This window comes from Eptatretus burgeri, chromosome 18 (genome assembly GCF_056783735.1).
Source record: "Eptatretus burgeri isolate ZD-2024b chromosome 18, Ebu_testis_v1, whole genome shotgun sequence".
Classification (NCBI taxonomy): Eukaryota; Metazoa; Chordata; class Myxini; order Myxiniformes; family Myxinidae; genus Eptatretus; species Eptatretus burgeri.
Window position 1 is genome coordinate 47,040,186 of NC_140978.1, and position 18,256 is coordinate 47,058,441.

General features: G+C 36.3%; 2 protein-coding genes across 10 annotated transcripts in view; one reads left to right on the forward strand and one right to left on the reverse strand.

Moving 5' to 3' along the window:
• Positions 1 to 18,256, forward strand: part of TRIM2 (tripartite motif containing 2) — a 154,635-nt gene that overhangs the window by 120,575 nt on the left and 15,804 nt on the right. The window lies entirely within an intron of this gene.
• The window catches only part of GATB (glutamyl-tRNA amidotransferase subunit B), a 234,815-nt gene that overhangs the window by 6,653 nt on the left and 209,906 nt on the right, over positions 1 to 18,256 (reverse strand). The window lies entirely within an intron of this gene.

The window sequence follows — 18,256 nt, forward strand, 5'->3', positions numbered from 1 at the left end:
AGAAATTGTTAAAGTGCATCAGAAATACTTCATGATTGTGCTGTGTCACGTGATTGGGTTTTCGTATATCATGCCTCGCCCGCTCGGGGTGGCAGGACTGTGCTTCTGGTCGCGCAATAAAGCGGAGTAGATGGTGGCCCGCGTGCTTCTTGCGTCCCACCGCACCTAGTACACACTAGTTGGCGACGAGGATGGGATTCGAACCCACGCGTGCAAAGCACGTTTTCGACGTGTTTTTTTTCACCGCACCTAGTACACACTAATGATGACATCATTCTTCGGTAAGATTGTATATTGTCGATATTGTGTGCCTTGAAACTTTTACAAAACTCACTGTTAGGCCTTAGTTATTTTATAACTTGGTTTACGGATCCACAGACGGTATATTTGCCGAAATGAAATATAGATATAAAACACATTTTTAGCCTTTTATATTTATACATTTTCCGCCGAAGGTGCAAAAGTTTCAAAACCCGAAATGTAAACGTCGGCATTTATTTTCAAAATATGATTTCGTGCGTGCGTGCCAAAATGCCGAGTCACCTTTAACCAAACTGCGCAGTAGAGCTGCGCAGTAGAACTACGCAGTCGTCTTCGGTCATGGCGTTTGAGCAGTGGCCAGCGTGGTTCAGATTGACTGTGGTTTCTGGGGCGAAAGTGATTGTTAAGAAGTATGTCAGCGGTATAAATTCGAGTGACTGTATTGGTGATTTAATCACGCAACTTCTTGACGACTAATATTCTGTCCGAACGATTGCATCAATTCAGTGCAGCAGCAGGGATGATTCGCAGGCTACTCTCGATCGTGCCGATTTTGTTTCCGTCGAAAGTTGTACACCGCTGTTCGTATTGAAAGATTTCGGTGTCAAGTACGTCAAAGTTTCCCTGCGAGATGCTGATATTCAGCTTTCAACGGACCAGAAATCAGTGTTTGATGTGCGCATGGGGATGGGGAGACGGTACGATCAGATGCCCACTGAAAAGTAAGAGCTGGTTATGGCTCTGATTGACCGTTTTGAGCATGTTGACTCCGAGTAGACACCTTTTTTTAATCATATCCAGCACTATGCACTGGTGTGCACGCACACACACACACACACATCTACGACTTGGACAGTAATTTTCTCAGCATTGTTTCCATTTGTTTGATGATCCAACAGGTTTCTATAAGAAAAACATGCCAGACTATATTGTAAAAACAAGGTTTAATCCTTCTTTATTGTTTTTCACATCAGATGATACAGTGAACATGGGCATCCTGCATTTGAATGGTCTTCCATCTTCAATGTTTTCTTCGATCCTCCTGGTCCGGGATTTATATTTATTTTCCCCCCACCTCCCCTTGTCTTTTCCATGGAACATCCGAAAAAAAATCAGAAAAATATATAATTTCCAAAAATTGAAATTATATTTATATTTCTATTTCAACCTACCGACCCTACATTTTAGCTGAAGAACTGCGTAAACCAAGTTTTAAAATAACCAAGGCCTTACCTCTCAGAAGTGATTTAATCTTCGGGTGTATAAGTATATTATCTCTGAACGTATTTAGAGCCAGTGATCATGGAAAACTGATGCAATTCACGTAATCAGTTACTTGGAAAAAAAACCGAATGTAGTAAATAGCAGAAAAAGTCGAGATGAGGTCAGATTGTAAAGAAAATATAAAATAGTAAAAGGTGTCCACAACCACCCATGACCATGTTGTGGAACATCAGCCGAGACCCTCAATTTTATACATATATATTTTTGAAATTAGAACTTTTTCTCCTTCATTCACCATTTAATTTGTTTTTCAACTGCTTTTTTATTTTTATATTCGAAGTTTTCAATTTTATTCGTCATTAAATTTGTTTACGACGCAACCGCTTGAGCGATTGACAAGAAATCTCTGATTTTGTGTGTGACTCTCCACAGATCTAATTCCCACAGCAAAATTATGAAGAGTAGGGAAACAAATGCACCGCAATTTAATGCACAAGAAATAACCTCAAAGCCAGAGCGTGAAAAGGGTCAACGCCCCGCTCACGTCAATTGCAGCTGCTCCGGATGTCGCTGTGAATCTCAGTCTTGATTGCTGGCATGAAATGCTGAATAAAATTCCATAAAATTATCTCTGGAGAGTCCAAAGTGAAATTAAAAATAAAATTCCATTTAATAATCCCTGAAGAGTTGAAAGTGAAATTAAAAATAACATTCCATTTAATAATCCCTGGAGAGCCAGAGCTGAAATTAAAAATAAAATTCCATTTAATAATCTCTGGAGAGCCATCGGTGAAATTAAAAATAAAATTCCATTTAATAATCCCTGGAGAGCCACAGGTGAAATGAAAAATAAAATTCCATGTAATAATCCCTGGAGAGTCCAAAGTGAAATTAAAAATAAAATTCCATTTAATAATCCCTGGAGAGTCCAAAGTGAAATTAAAAAATAAAATTCCTCATAATAATCCCTGGAGAGTCCAAACTAAAATTAAAAATAGAATTCCATTTAATAATCCCTGGAGAGCCAGAGGTGAAATTAAAAATAAAATTCCATTTAATAATCCCCAGAGAGCCATCGGTGAAATTAAAAATAAAATTCCATTTAATAATCCCTGGAGAGTCCAAAGTAAAATTAAAAATAGAATCCCATTTAATAATCCCTGGAGAGCCAGAGGGGAAATTAAAAATAAAATTCCATTTAATAATCTCTGGAGAGCCAAAGGTGAAATTAAAAATAAAATTATATTTAATAATCCCTGGAGAGCCATAGGTGAAATTAAAGAATAAAATTCCACTTAATAATCCCTGGAGAGTCCAAAGTGAAATTAAAAATAAAATTATATGAAATAATCCCTGGAGAGTTGAAAGTGAAATTAAAAATAAAATTCCATTGAGTAATCCCTGGAGAGCCAGAGGTGAAATTAAAAATAAAATTCCATTTAATAATCCCTGGAGAGCCATCGGTGAAATTAACAATAAAATTCCATTTTATCATCCCTGGAGAGTCCAAAGTTAAATTAAAAATAAAATTATATTTAATAATCCCTGGAGAGCCATAGGTGAAATAAAAATAGAATTCCATGAAATAATCCCTGGAGAGTCCAAAGTGAAATTAAAAATAAAATTCCATTTAGTAATCCCTGGAGAGCCAGAGGTGAAATTAAAAATAAAATTCCATTTAATAATCCCTGGAGAGTCCAAAGTAAAATTAAAAATAGAATTCCATTTCGTCATCCCTGGAGAGCCAGAGGTGAAATTAAAAATAAAATTATATTAAAAAATCCCTGGAGAGCCAGAGGTGAAATTAAAAATAAAATTCCATTTAATTATCCCTGGAGAGCCAGAGGTGAAATTAAAATAAAATTCAATTCAATCATCCCTGGAGAGTCCAAAGTGAAATTAAAAATAAAATTATATTAAATAATCCCTGGAGAGCCAGAGGTGAAATAAAAAATAGAATTCCATTTCATAATCCCTGGAGAGCCAGAGGTGAAATTAAAAATAAAATTAAATTTTATCATCCCTGGAGAGTCCAAATTTAAATTAAAAATTAAATAATTTTTTCATAATCCCTGGAGAGCCAGAGGTGAAATTAAAAATAAAATTCAATTCAATCATCCCTGGAGAGTCCAAAGTGAAATTAAAAATAAAATTATATTAAATAATCCCTGGAGAGCCAGAGGTGAAATAAAAAATAGAATTCCATTTCATAATCCCTGGAGAGCCATCGGTGAAATTAAAAATAAAATTCCATTTAATAATCCCTGGAGAGTCCAAAGTAAAATTAAAAATAAAATTCCATTTCATAATTCCTGGAGCGTCCAAAGTTAAATTAAATATAGAATTGCATTCAATAATCCCTGGAGAGTCCAAAGTGAAATTAAAAATAAAATTCCATTTAATAATCCCTGGAGAGTCCAAAGCGAAATTAAAAATAAAATTATATTAAATAATCCCTGGAGAGTCCAAAGTGAAATTAAAAATAAAATTCTATTCAATAATCCCTGGAGAGTCCAAAGTGAAATTAAAAATAAAATTATATTTCATAATCCCTGGAGAGCCATCGGTGAAATTAAAAATAGAATTCCATTTTGTCATCCCTGGAGAGCCAGAGGTGAAATTAAAAATAAAATTCCATTTCATAATCCCTGGAGAGTCCAAAGTGAAATTAAAAATAAAATTATAATGAATAATCCCTGGAGAGTCCAAAGTTAAATTAAAAATAAAATTCCATTTAATAATTCCTGGAGAGTCCAAAGTAAAATTAAAAATAGAATTCCATTCAATCATCCCTGGAGAGTCCAAAGTGAAATTAAAAAAAAAATTCCATTTCGTAATCCCTGGAGAGCCAGAGGTGAAATTAAAAATAAAATTCCATTTAATAATCCCTGGAAAGCCAGAGGTGAAATTAAAAATAAAATTCCATTTAATAATCCCTGGAAAGCCAGAGGTGAAATTAAAATAAAATTCCATTTAATAATCACTGGAGAGTCCAAAGTGAAATTAAAAATAAAATTCCATTTAGTAATCCCTGGAGAGCCAGAGGTGAAATTAAAAATAAAATTCCATTTAATAATCCCTGGAGAGTCCAAAGTAAAATTAAAAATAGAATTCCATTTCGTCATCCCTGGAGAGCCAGAGGTGAAATTAAAAATAAAATTATATTAAATAATCCCTGGAGAGCCAGAGGTGAAATTAAAAATAAAATTCCATTAAATAATTCCTGGAGAGTCCAAAGTTGAATTAAAAATAGAATTCCATTTTGTCATCCCTGGAGAGCCAGAGGTGAAATTAAAAACAAAATTCCATTTTATAATCCCTGGAGAGTCCAAAGTGAAATTAAAAATAGAATTCCATTTAATAATCCCTGGCAAGCCAGAGGTGAAAATAAAAATAAAATTCCATTTAATAATCTCTGGAGAGTCCAAAGTGAAATTAAAAACAAAATTCCATTCAATAATCCCTGGAGAGTCCAAAGTGAAACGAAAAATAAAATTCCATTTAATAATCACTGGAGAGTCCAAAGTGAAGTTAAAAATAAAATTCCATTTTATAATCCCTGGAGAGCCAGAGGTGAAATTAAAAATAAAATTCCATTTAATAATCCCTCGAGCCAGAGGTGAAATTAAAAATAAAATTAAATTTAATCATCCCTGGAGAGTCCAAAGTGAAATAAAAAATAAAATTATATTTAATAATCCCTGGAGAGCCAAAGGTGAAATTAAAAATAGAATTCCATTAAATAATCCCTGGAGAGTCCAACGTGAAATTAAAAATAAAATTCCCATTTTGTAATCCCTGGAGAGCCAGAGGTGAATTAAAAATAAAACTCCAATTAATAATCCCTGGAGAGTCCAAAGTGAAATTAAAAATAAAATTATATTTAATAATCCTTGGAGAGCCATCGGTGAAATTAAAAATAGAATTCCATTTAATAATCCCTGGAGAGTCTAAAGTGAAATTAAAAATAAAATTCCATTTTGTAATCTCTGGAGAGCCAGAGGTGAAATTAAAAATAAAATTCCATTTAATTATCCCTGGAGAGCTAGAGGTGAAATTAAAATAAAATTCAATTCAATCATCCCTGGAGAGTCCAAAGTGAAATTAAAAATAAAATTATATTAAATAATCCCTGGAGAGCCAGAGGTGAAATAAAAAATAGAATTCCATTTCATAATCCCTGGAGAGCCAGAGGTGAAATTAAAAATAAAATTAAATTTTATCATCCCTGGAGAGTCCAAATTTAAATTAAAAATTAAATAATTTTTTCATAATCCCTGGAGAGCCAGAGGTGAAATTAAAAATAGAATTCCATTTAATAATCCCTGGAGAGTCCAAAGTGAAATTAAAAATAAATTTATATTAAATAATCCCTGGAGAGTCGAAAGTGAAATTAAAAATAAAATTCCATTTAGTAATCCCTGGAGAGCCATCGGTGAAATTAAAAATAAAATTCCATTTAATAATCCCTGGAGAGTCCAAAGTAAAATTAAAAATAAAATTCCATTTCATAATTCCTGGAGCGTCCAAAGTTAAATTAAATATAGAATTGCATTCAATAATCCCTGGAGAGTCCAAAGTGAAATTAAAAATAAAATTCCATTTAATAATCCCTGGAGAGTCCAAAGCGAAATTAAAAATAAAATTATATTAAATAATCCCTGGAGAGTCCAAAGTGAAATTAAAAATAAAATTCAATTCAATAATCCCTGGAGAGTCCAAAGTGAAATTAAAAATAAAATTATATTTCATAATCCCTGGAGAGCCATCGGTGAAATTAAAAATAGAATTCCATTTTGTCATCCCTGGAGAGCCAGAGGTGAAATTAAAAATAAAATTCCATTTCATAATCCCTGGAGAGTCCAAAGTGAAATTAAAAATAAAATTATAATGAATAATCCCTGGAGAGTCCAAAGTTAAATTAAAAATAAAATTCCATTTAATAATTCCTGGAGAGTCCAAAGTAAAATTAAAAATAGAATTCCATTCAATCATCCCTGGAGAGTCCAAAGTGAAATTAAAAAAAAAATTCCATTTCGTAATCCCTGGAGAGCCAGAGGTGAAATTAAAAATAAAATTCCATTTAATAATCCCTGGAAAGCCAGAGGTGAAATTAAAATAAAATTCCATTTAATAATCACTGGAGAGTCCAAAGTGAAATTAAAAATAAAATTCCATTTAGTAATCCCTGGAGAGCCAGAGGTGAAATTAAAAATAAAATTCCATTTAATAATCCCTGGAGAGTCCAAAGTAAAATTAAAAATAGAATTCCATTTCGTCATCCCTGGAGAGCCAGAGGTGAAATTAAAAATAAAATTATATTAAATAATCCCTGGAGAGCCAGAGGTGAAATTAAAAATAAAATTCCATTAAATAATTCCTGGAGAGTCCAAAGTTGAATTAAAAATATAATTCCATTTTGTCATCCCTGGAGAGCCAGAGGTGAAATTAAAAACAAAATTCCATTTTATAATCCCTGGAGAGTCCAAAGTGAAATTAAAAATAGAATTCCATTTAATAATCCCTGGCAAGCCAGAGGTGAAAATAAAAATAAAATTCCATTTAATAATCTCTGGAGAGTCCAAAGTGAAATTAAAAACAAAATTCCATTCAATAATCCCTGGAGAGTCCAAAGTGAAACGAAAAATAAAATTCCATTTAATAATCACTGGAGAGTCCAAAGTGAAGTTAAAAATAAAATTCCATTTTATAATCCCTGGAGAGCCAGAGGTGAAATTAAAAATAAAATTCCATTTAATAATCCCTCGAGCCAGAGGTGAAATTAAAAATAAAATTAAATTTAATCATCCCTGGAGAGTCCAAAGTGAAATAAAAAATAAAATTATATTTAATAATCCCTGGAGAGCCAAAGGTGAAATTAAAAATAGAATTCCATTAAATAATCCCTGGAGAGTCCAACGTGAAATTAAAAATAAAATTCCCATTTTGTAATCCCTGGAGAGCCAGAGGTGAATTAAAAATAAAACTCCAATTAATAATCCCTGGAGAGTCCAAAGTGAAATTAAAAATAAAATTATATTTAATAATCCTTGGAGAGCCATCGGTGAAATTAAAAATAGAATTCCATTTAATAATCCCTGGAGAGTCTAAAGTGAAATTAAAAATAAAATTCCATTTTGTAATCTCTGGAGAGCCAGAGGTGAAATTAAAAATAAAATTCCATTTAATTATCCCTGGAGAGCTAGAGGTGAAATTAAAATAAAATTCAATTCAATCATCCCTGGAGAGTCCAAAGTGAAATTAAAAATAAAATTATATTAAATAATCCCTGGAGAGCCAGAGGTGAAATAAAAAATAGAATTCTATTTCATAATCCCTGGAGAGCCAGAGGTGAAATTAAAAATAGAATTCCATTTTGTCATCCCTGGAGAGCCAGAGGTGAAATTAAAAATAAAATTCCATTTCATAATCCCTGGAGAGTCCAAAGTGAAATTAAAAATAAAATTCCATTTCATAATTCCTGGAGCGTCCAAAGTTAAATTAAATATAGAATTGCATTCAATAATCCCTGGAGAGTCCAAAGTGAAATTAAAAATAAAATTCCATTTAATAATCCCTGGAGAGTCCAAAGCGAAATTAAAAATAAAATTCCATTTTGTAATCTCTGGAGAGCCAGAGGTGAAATTAAAAATAAAATTCCATTTAATTAACCCTGGAGAGCTAGAGGTGAAATTAAAATAAAATTCAATTCAATCATCCCTGGAGAGTCCAAAGTGAAATTAAAAATAAAATTATATTAAATAATCCCTGGAGAGCCAGAGGTGAAATAAAAAATAGAATTCCATTTCATAATCCCTGGAGAGCCAGAGGTGAAATTAAAAATAAAATTAAATTTTATCATCCCTGGAGAGTCCAAATTTAAATTAAAAATTAAATTATTTTTTCATAATCCCAGGAGAGCCAGAGGTGAAATTAAAAATAGAATTCCATTTAATAATCCCTGGAGAGTCCAAAGTGAAATTAAAAATAAATTTATATTAAATAATCCCTGGAGTCGAAAGTGAAATTAAAAATAAAATTCCATTTAGTAATCCCTGGAGAGCCATCGGTGAAATTAAAAATAAAATTCCATTTAATAATCCCTGGAGAGTCCAAAGTAAAATTAAAAATAAAATTCCATTTCATAATTCCTGGAGCGTCCAAAGTTAAATTAAATATAGAATTGCATTCAATAATCCCTGGAGAGTCCAAAGTGAAATTAAAAATAAAATTCCATTTAATAATCCCTGGAGAGTCCAAAGCGAAATTAAAAATAAAATTATATTAAATAATCCCTGGAGAGTCCAAAGTGAAATTAAAAATAAAATTCTATTCAATAATCCCTGGAGAGCCATCGGTGAAATTAAAAATAGAATTCCATTTTGTCATCCCTGGAGAGCCAGAGGTGAAATTAAAAATAAAATTCCATTTCATAATTCCTGGAGAGTCCAAAGTGAAATTAAAAATAAAATTATAATGAATAATCCCTGGAGAGTCCAAAGTTAAATTAAAAATAAAATTCCATTTAATAATTCCTGGAGAGTCCAAAGTAAAATTAAAAATAGAATTCCATTCAATCATCCCTGGAGAGTCCAAAGTGAAATTTAAAAAAAAATTCCATTTCGTAATCCCTGGAGAGCCAGAGGTGAAATTAAAAATAAAATTCCATTTAATAATCCCTGGAAAGCCAGAGGTGAAATAAAAAATAAAATTCCATTTAATAATCACTGGAGAGTCCAAAGTGAATTTAAAAATAAAATTCCATTTAGTAATCCCTGGAGAGCCAGAGGTGAAATTAAAAATAAAATTCCATTCAATAATCCCTGGAGAGTCCAAAGTAAAATTAAAAATAGAATTCCATTTCGTCATCCCTGGAGAGCCAGAGGTGAAATTAAAAATAAAATTATATTAAATAATCCCTGGAGAGCCAGAGGTGAAATTAAAAATAAAATTATATTTAATAATCCCTGGAGAGCCAGAGGTGAAATTAAAAATAGAATTTCCATTTAATAATCCCTGGAGAGCCAGAGGTGAAATTAAAAACAAAATTCCATTTTATAATCCCTGGAGAGTCCAAAGTGAAATTAAAAATAGAATTCCATTTAATAATCCCTGGCAAGCCAGAGGTGAAAATAAAAATAAAATTCCATTTAATAATCTCTGGAGAGTCCAAAGTGAAATTAAAAATAAAATTCCATTCAATAATCCCTGGAGAGTCCAAAGTGAAACGAAAAATAAAATTCCATTTAATAATCACTGGAGAGTCCAAAGTGAAGTTAAAAATAAAATTCCATTTTATAATCCCTGGAGAGCCAGAGGTGAAATTAAAAATAAAATTCCATTTAATAATCCCTCGAGCCAGAGGTGAAATTAAAAATAAAATTAAATTTAATCATCCCTGGAGAGTCCAAAGTGAAATAAAAAATAAAATTATATTTAATAATCCCTGGAGAGCCAAAGGTGAAATTAAAAATAGAATTCCATTAAATAATCCCTGGAGAGTCCAACGTGAAATTAAAAATAAAATTCCCTTTTTGTAATCCCTGGAGAGCCAGAGGTGAATTAAAAATAAAACTCCAATTAATAATCCCTGGAGAGTCCAAAGTGAAATTAAAAATAAAATTATATTTAATAATCCTTGGAGAGCCATCGGTGAAATTAAAAATAGAATTCCATTTAATAATCCCTGGAGAGTCTAAAGTGAAATTAAAAATAAAATTCCATTTTGTAATCTTTGGAGAGCCAGAGGTGAAATTAAAAATAAAATTCCATTTAATAATCACTGGAGAGTCCAAAGTGAAATTAAAAATAAAATTCCATTTAATAATCCCTGGAGAGCCAGAGGTGAAATTAAAAATAGAATTCCATTTAATAATCCCTGGAGAGCCAGAGGTGAAATTAAAAATAAAATTCCATTTAATAATCCCTGGAGAGTCCAAAGTGAAATTAAAAATAGAATTCCATTTTGTCATCCCTGGAGAGCCAGAGGTGAAATTAAAAATAAAATTCCATTTCATAATCCCTGGAGAGTCCAAAGTGAAATTAAAAATAAAATTCCATTTAATAATTCCTGGAGAGTCCAAAGTAAAATTAAAAATAGAATTCCATTCAATCATCCCTGGAGAGTCCAAAGTGAAATTTAAAAAATAATTCCATTTCGTAATCCCTGGAGAGCCAGAGGTGAAATTAAAAATAAAATTCCATTTAATAATCCCTGGAGAGCCAGAGGTGAAATGAAAAAGAAAATTCAATTTAATCATCCCTGGAGAGTACAAAGTGAAATTAAAAATATAATTCAATTTAATAATCCCTGGAGAGCCATTGGTTAAATTAAAAATAGAATTCCATTTCATAATCCCTGGAGAGTCCAAAGTGAAATTAAAAATAAAATTCCATTTAGTTATCCCTGGAGAGCCAGAGGTGAAATTAAAAAGTTAAATTCCATTTAATAATCCCTGGATAGTCCAAAGTGAAATTAACAATAAAATTATATTTTATAATCCCTGGAGAGTCCAAAGTGAAATTAAAAATAGAATTCCATTTAATAATCCCTGGAGAGCCAGAGGTGAAATTGAAAATAAAATTCCATTTCATAATCTCTGGAGAGCCAGAGATGAAATTAAAAATAAAATTCCATTTAATACTCCTTGGAGAGTCCAAAGTGAAATTAAAAATAAAATTATATTTAATAATCCCTGGAGAGCCATCGGTGAAATTCAAAATACGAGTACGTGCCCGTAAAAAATAAATACATAAATAAATATTCCAACCGCGAGCAACAAACAACAACCACACAGGCCGTTTCTTCGCTCTCGCGTGCCCGGACGTGCGTGGTGCGGAAGTTCGCATATCACAGTTACGATGATTCGCAATTTAGGTTTTAATGGCCAATTATTCAATTAGCGCCAATGTATTTTGCCTTTTCGCAATGTCATCGCAAGGAAAAACAAAATGAGAAGAGAAGAGAGAAAAAAAAAAACTTCCTGGTTCGGAGCACACCAGCACTCTGATGTTACCGAAATTTATGCACCGTCTAATATGAAAACGATCATAACTTGCGGCATTGTGTTTATCTAAAAATGCACATAAGAAATTATTAGAATACACGAAGTCATTACTCTCTGGAAGCCCGTACTTTGTAACCCGTAATGGGGAACGCGGCTGAGCTTCCCTTCCCCATTGGCCACGCCCACGCAACAACGTGTCTTGTCATTGGTTTGGTAAATAAATGGCCATAACTTGGGAAGCACTTGTCTGATTAATAACAAACCTTGAAAAGGCACATCCTCAGGTCCCCAGCAATATTCCTGGCAAGTTTCAATTCGATCGGACCAGGGGTTGTCGAGAAACAGCGGTCACACACACACACACACACACACACACACACACACACACACACACACACACACACACACACACACACACACACACACACACACACACAGATAAACAGAAAAACAAACACACACACACACACACACACACACACACAGACACACAGAAAAACAAACACACACACACACACACACACACACACACACACACACACACACACACACACACACACACACACACACACACACAGACACACACACACACACACACACTGCTGGAATGAGAGATAGATAATTCCATTTAATAATCCCTGGAGAGTCCAAAGTGAAATTAAAAATAAAATTCCATTTAATAATCCCTGGAGAGTCCAAAGTGAAATTAAAAATAAAATTCCATTTAATAATCCCTGGAGAGTCCAAAGTGAAATTAAAAATTAAATTACATTTCACAATCCCAGGAGAGCCTTGTCAAAACAAAATTCTATTTGAAAGTCACCGAACTTTCTTGAAAATTTGGTGAAAATATTCCTAATAATTAATATGATCATCTGCGAAAACAGAATGTCAGTCCTCACATGCGGGGAAACGTTTTTTAACCTCTGCCATCTTCGAAGATGGATGGATGTTGCTGTTTTCACCCCTTTCTGTTTGTTTGTTTGTTTGTTTGTTTGTGAACAGTATTACGGAAAAACTCCTCGACGGATTTCGAGGAAACTTGGTGGCGGGGTTAGGTATGGTCCAAGTATCATGCCATTAAATTTTGGACTTGGTCCCCCCCCCCCCAAAAAAAAATTGTTCGAGAATTTTTTTTTTTTTGCAATTCTACATGTTTTAAGTGATTTCCAACCCCCCCTCAAAAAAAATTGTTCCCCCCCCCAATTTTTTTGCATTTCTACATGTTTTAAGTGATTTCCAACCCCCCCCCCCCAAAAAAATTGTTCGAGAAATTTTTTTTTTTTTTAGCATTTCTACATGTTTTAAGTAATTTCCACCCCCCCCAAAATTTGGAGAAAAAATTTTTTTTTTGCATTTCTACATATTTTAAGTAATTTCCAACCCCCCCCCTCCAAAAAAAAATTGTTAGAGAAAAAAAAATTTTTGCAACTTTTTTTTCAACAAAATTTCGATTTCTTTTTTTTGCATTTCTACATGTTTTAAGTGATTTCCAAACCCCCCCCACCCCAAAAAAAAAAAAATGGAGAAAAGAGCTATAACTGTCAGCACTGTTGACATCATATTTAATGAATAAGATATAAGGTTCACTTGAGTGACACAGCATTATTGGCGGCGGAGGTTTTGCACTCTCCCGAGTGCTCCCCCTCTAGTTTTTCATTGAAATATCGTCAATACATATGATATTGCCAAAAATAATCAAAAACAGAAAAGACAACTTTGATGTGTACATCAATGTACATACTACCACGTCTGCGTACTTCATTTGTAGATGAGCATACATTGACATGATAATCAACATTAATTCGTTGGTGTCTCACCCCACAGATCCAGTTTCGATCTGTTTTCCCACCTTTGAACTTTCAAATCTGTCTCCCTCCTTTAAAACCTGGTGGCACCTTTTCAAGTCTGTCGATGGAGTATGCTCCCCTTCCCTCCATCTTCAAATGGAACCACGGCTGACTCCGCTCATGAGAAGGCCGAATGCCTCAATTCTGTTTGATTCCAAATTTTGTCTACAACCCCTCACTCTTGGTATCCATCTTTCCTTGCCGTACCCAACTGCTCCTGGAGTGATCCCCTTAATTAAAGACCTATCAGCTTACTTCCAGTCATCAGCAAGGTCAAGGAATACATCATCGCTTTGATGTGAAATCCTTCCTTTTCTCCAACAACCTCATCTCAGTTCACCAATTTGGTTTCAATCAAGGTCAGTCCACCTTCGACGTGCTGCTTTGACTCGACCAACAATGGATGGAGGTCCTCAATGTCAGACATGAGATCAGTGCCTTCTCTCTGGACATATCTCACGCTTTTGATAGTCTGGCATCCTGCCTTACTCTCCAAACTGTCTGCCTTTGTCATCCAAATCCAACTCGACACATGTGTTACTGACTTCCACTATTCTCGTAGCCAACGTGTGGCTCTCAAAGGAATCCTTTCGTATCCTCTCCCTGTCAAGGCTGGAGTGCTCCAAGGCAGTGTTCTGGGCCCAGTCCTATTCATAATCTTCATAAATGATCTCTGAATTTCTGGAATGTCCTCTTTATCCATTTGCTGATTACTCCACCCTCTATTGTGACATCCCTCATCCTTCAAATAGGCAGGCTGCAGCCTCTTCCTTCTCTTCAGACCTTGATAAAATCACAAGGTGGTCAAACACTTGGAATATGTGTTTCAATCCTGACAAATCTTTCTCTCTCACTGTCTCTCTTTCTCTGAAAGGACACTCTGGCAAACCCTCCTATCTACTTTCTTTTAACAATCCTCTTGAAGAAGTTCACTCACTCAAACTCCTGGGTCTCCCATTCAGCCATGAAATCTCTTTGACGAATCACATTCCTAATCTGGCCTCCAAAGCCAGCTTGCGACTCGGCATTCTCCGTTGTCCAAAGTCCTTTCTTGGCACACCTGAATTCCTGTCCACCTACAAGGCTTTCATCCACAGCTTGATGGAGTACTGGTCTCTCTTCTGGGCTGACTCCTTACATCTTGCTTAGCTTTGTAGTAATTGGGACTTCTTGCTGCGGAGGGATTGGCTCGGATGGCGTCTCCAATAAAGTTCTCAACTCAGATGTGTCTGGACCATCTTTAAAACATGGTGGCAGCGGTGGGATGTTGAAGATCAACAAGCCATTTGACTCTTGGTATCGTTCACCTTCTTGAATTGGTACGTTGTACGGACGTGGCGAATCGTTACAACAGAACGAACTGTAGTTTTCCAACATGGCTAAGTTCCCCATAATGGACTGGTCCAGCTCGGAGCTCGTGGAGACCTTCAAGCTATTCAAACAGCGAATGAACTTGGTGCTGTCAGACGAGGGCATAGATAACAAGATTCAGATTGCTATGGGAGATGAAGGACTGCGGCGTATTAATGCCTCGACCCTGAGCGAGGAGGATAAAAAGGATCTGGACAAATTATACAAGCTGTTCGAGGATCAGTTGGACATTCCTGTCAACTTTAGAATCCACCACCTGAAAATGATGAGATTCTGACAGCAACAAAGCGAAGGCTGTGTGATTTTTTTTTCTGAGGCAGAACTCTCGGAACAGATTATTGAGTTAATCATTGCGAGCACAACCACATGAAGCCTTCCAAAAGCATTTGCTTGACCAGGAGGTCGGCTATGACATGGACACGGTTTTAAACGAAAGAGGCAAGTATGAAGCAATGGTGATTGGAAAGCAGGCCAACTTGAAGATGGAAGCTCATCATCCGTGAATATTATGACACAGCGTCAGAGATGCAAACAATGCAGACTGTCACATCCACCATGGAATTGTCCAACATACAATGTTCGCTGTAAAACTTGTGATGAACTCGGACACTGGGCCCGATGTTGTGGAAATCCCAGACGAAGCACAAGATACGCTGACTGATACAAGCAGAGCCGCCGTGGAAGATTTGCCCAGGGTGTCAACAAAGGAACTTGAGAGGTAGGCTTCGCGAAGGCCGCAATAAAGGGAACTCTATGAATGAAATGACCGAGCATTTTACTGAAGGCGATGACGACAGCGACGGAAACCGCTGAAATGTATGAGCACACCAAGCCATTTCATGTGATCAAAGTATCTGCAATGTGTCTGAAAGAGACCAGGGATGAGGTGTACACATTGGTGAGCATTGTATGTCCCGATATGAAAGGCATATAAAAACTGCAGTTGAAGGTGGACACAGATGCCTTGGACACAGGTCCAGCGGTACCTTGGACAATGCGTTTATTGGAATACATTGCCAACACGTAATGTGAAGGACATGTATGGAAGCAAATGGATGTTGAAATTGATTCCGCTTGGCGGGACCAAGCTTACAGCCTACAGTGGTAGTGAGATCAAGTGCCATGGAATCATCAAGCTCTTATCTCGATATAAAGACTCAGATTAGTTCAAGTATAGGTTCTTTGTGGTCGAAGTACCTGATTCTGCAGTGCTTGGACTACCAGCATGTGCGTGGCTCAACATCGTCACCATAAACAGCATTGCTGAACATCGGAAGACGTTGCTAAGAGCTGCACTCCCAGCATCAAAGGTTCCGAGACTACTGGGCCATGACGAACATCCTTTCAAGGTGCGTTCCGTGGAGAACTTGAGGAAGCTGTTCCCAGACAGGTTTGACTGCATTGGGAATTTTAAAGGAAAAGAGAGGCTTTATCTGAAACCTGACGCAAAGGCATCAATTGATGCACCACGGAAGTGCAGTGTCCACATCAAAGGGAAGCTTAAGGAGGAACTGATGAAAATGGAGAAACAAGGGATCATCAGAAGAGTGAACTATCACACTGATTGGTGCTCTTCCATTTGCTGTAGTGTGAAAAAGATGGGAGCTTGAGGGTATGCCTCGACCCGAAACGTCTCAACTCTTGTTTCAAGAGGTATCAACATAAGATACTGACAATAGATGAGCTGAACCCAGAATTTGCAGGCGCCACAGTATTCTCAAAATTGGATGCTCGGGCTGGATATTGGGCTCCACATCTGGAAGCAGAGAGCCAAGATTTGACTATGTTTCACACACCATTCGAGCGCTGGTGCTTCAATAGATTGCCTTTTGTGTCAGCCAGGATCTGTTTCAGCAGGCCATGGACCGCATACTTCAGCAGGCACCGGGCTGCATTGGCATATCCGATGATGTGGCGGTATCGGGAAGAACATGATCGCAACCTTCTGAACCTGATGGAGGTAGCACAAAGGGAGGGTCTAGTTTTCAACTCATCGAAATGTATCATCAAGGCCGACCGTATCAACTTCTTCGGCTCAATCTACAGCAAATATGGCACCTCACCTGATCCAGAGAAGATCCGTGACATCGAGAAGATGCCATCACCACAGGACAAGGACAACTTGAGGCGATCCATTGGACTGATGAACTATCTGTCACTACACATTCCACACTTTGCGGATAAGGTAGCACCTCTCCGAGAGTTACTGAAGAATGGAGTGCCATTCCTGTGGCAGGAAGACCACCAATTTGCATTTGAGCAACTGAAATGGAGTGTTGACGCAGATGCCTGTCTGATGTATTATCATCATGATAAGGAGACAGTGTTGGAAGTGGATGCGTTACAGAAGGGACTAGGCACATGCCTCTTGCAGGATGACAAACCTGTTGTTTTCGCATCACAAACTCTGGCACCCACTTAATCTGCATATTCCAAAATCGAACGTGAAACTCTGGCCCTTGTTGCTGGCATCCAGAAGTTCCACACCCACCTATTTGGGAAACGTTTCAAGGTCTACACAGACCACAAACCACCGGTCATGATCACCAGTGCCCCTCCAAGGTTATGGCACCTTCTTGTGAAAATCCAAGGATATGATTTTGATTTGGAGTATAAGGCCGGCTGTGAGATGATGCTATCAGACACACTGTTGAGATTACCGAACTCAGAGAAGAATCAGGAGCTGCAGTTGGACATCCGTGTTGACGGTGTCGAGCTCGATGATGTGGATGATCATTTCCACTTTGACTTGATTGATTTCAGCTCAAGGAAACAGAACCAACTCAGGGAGTTTGGAAAAGCCGACATAACTTTTCAATCATTGCAGCAGATTGTTCACCGAAGTTGGCCTTCCACAATTACCGAGATCCCAACGGACCTTCGTCCATACTGGCCATACCATGATGAAATTGGTATTCTTGATGGGGTTCTCTTCAAGGGTCGGCAGGTACTAATTCCAAAGTCGCGAGCTGTGCAATGATATCCTCGACCAACTCCATGAGGCGCATATGGGGATCGAAAAGACAAAACGTCTGGCATGCGAATGCGTTTATTGGCCGAACATACATCAGGACATTGTGAGAATTGTCAAAACGTGTCAACCATGTCAGGAGAATCAACCTGAACAAAAGCATGAGATACCAGCGGTACCTTGGACAAAGGTAGCGAGTGATATGTGTGTGACACGGGCAGACCTACCTCATAGTGACGGATTACTACACCAAGTACCCGTTTGTGAAGAAAATGGAATATATGACCAGCAGTGCAGTGGCTAAGGCCACCTCTGAATGTTTTAGTATGTTCGGGACCCCAGTATGTAGGCAAGCCGTATCGTGATACGTGTACCAAGTGGAATATAAGACGCACAACAACATCTCCGAGATATCCACGCAGCAATCGTTTGGTTGAGAGACAAGTTCAGACAGTGAAGAACATGATAATAATAAAAAAGGGAATAATATAGATATTGCGCTACAACACCTGCGGTGCACACCTATAGATTCCCACCTCCAAGTCTAAGTGAAATGCTGTTCAACCGACCTG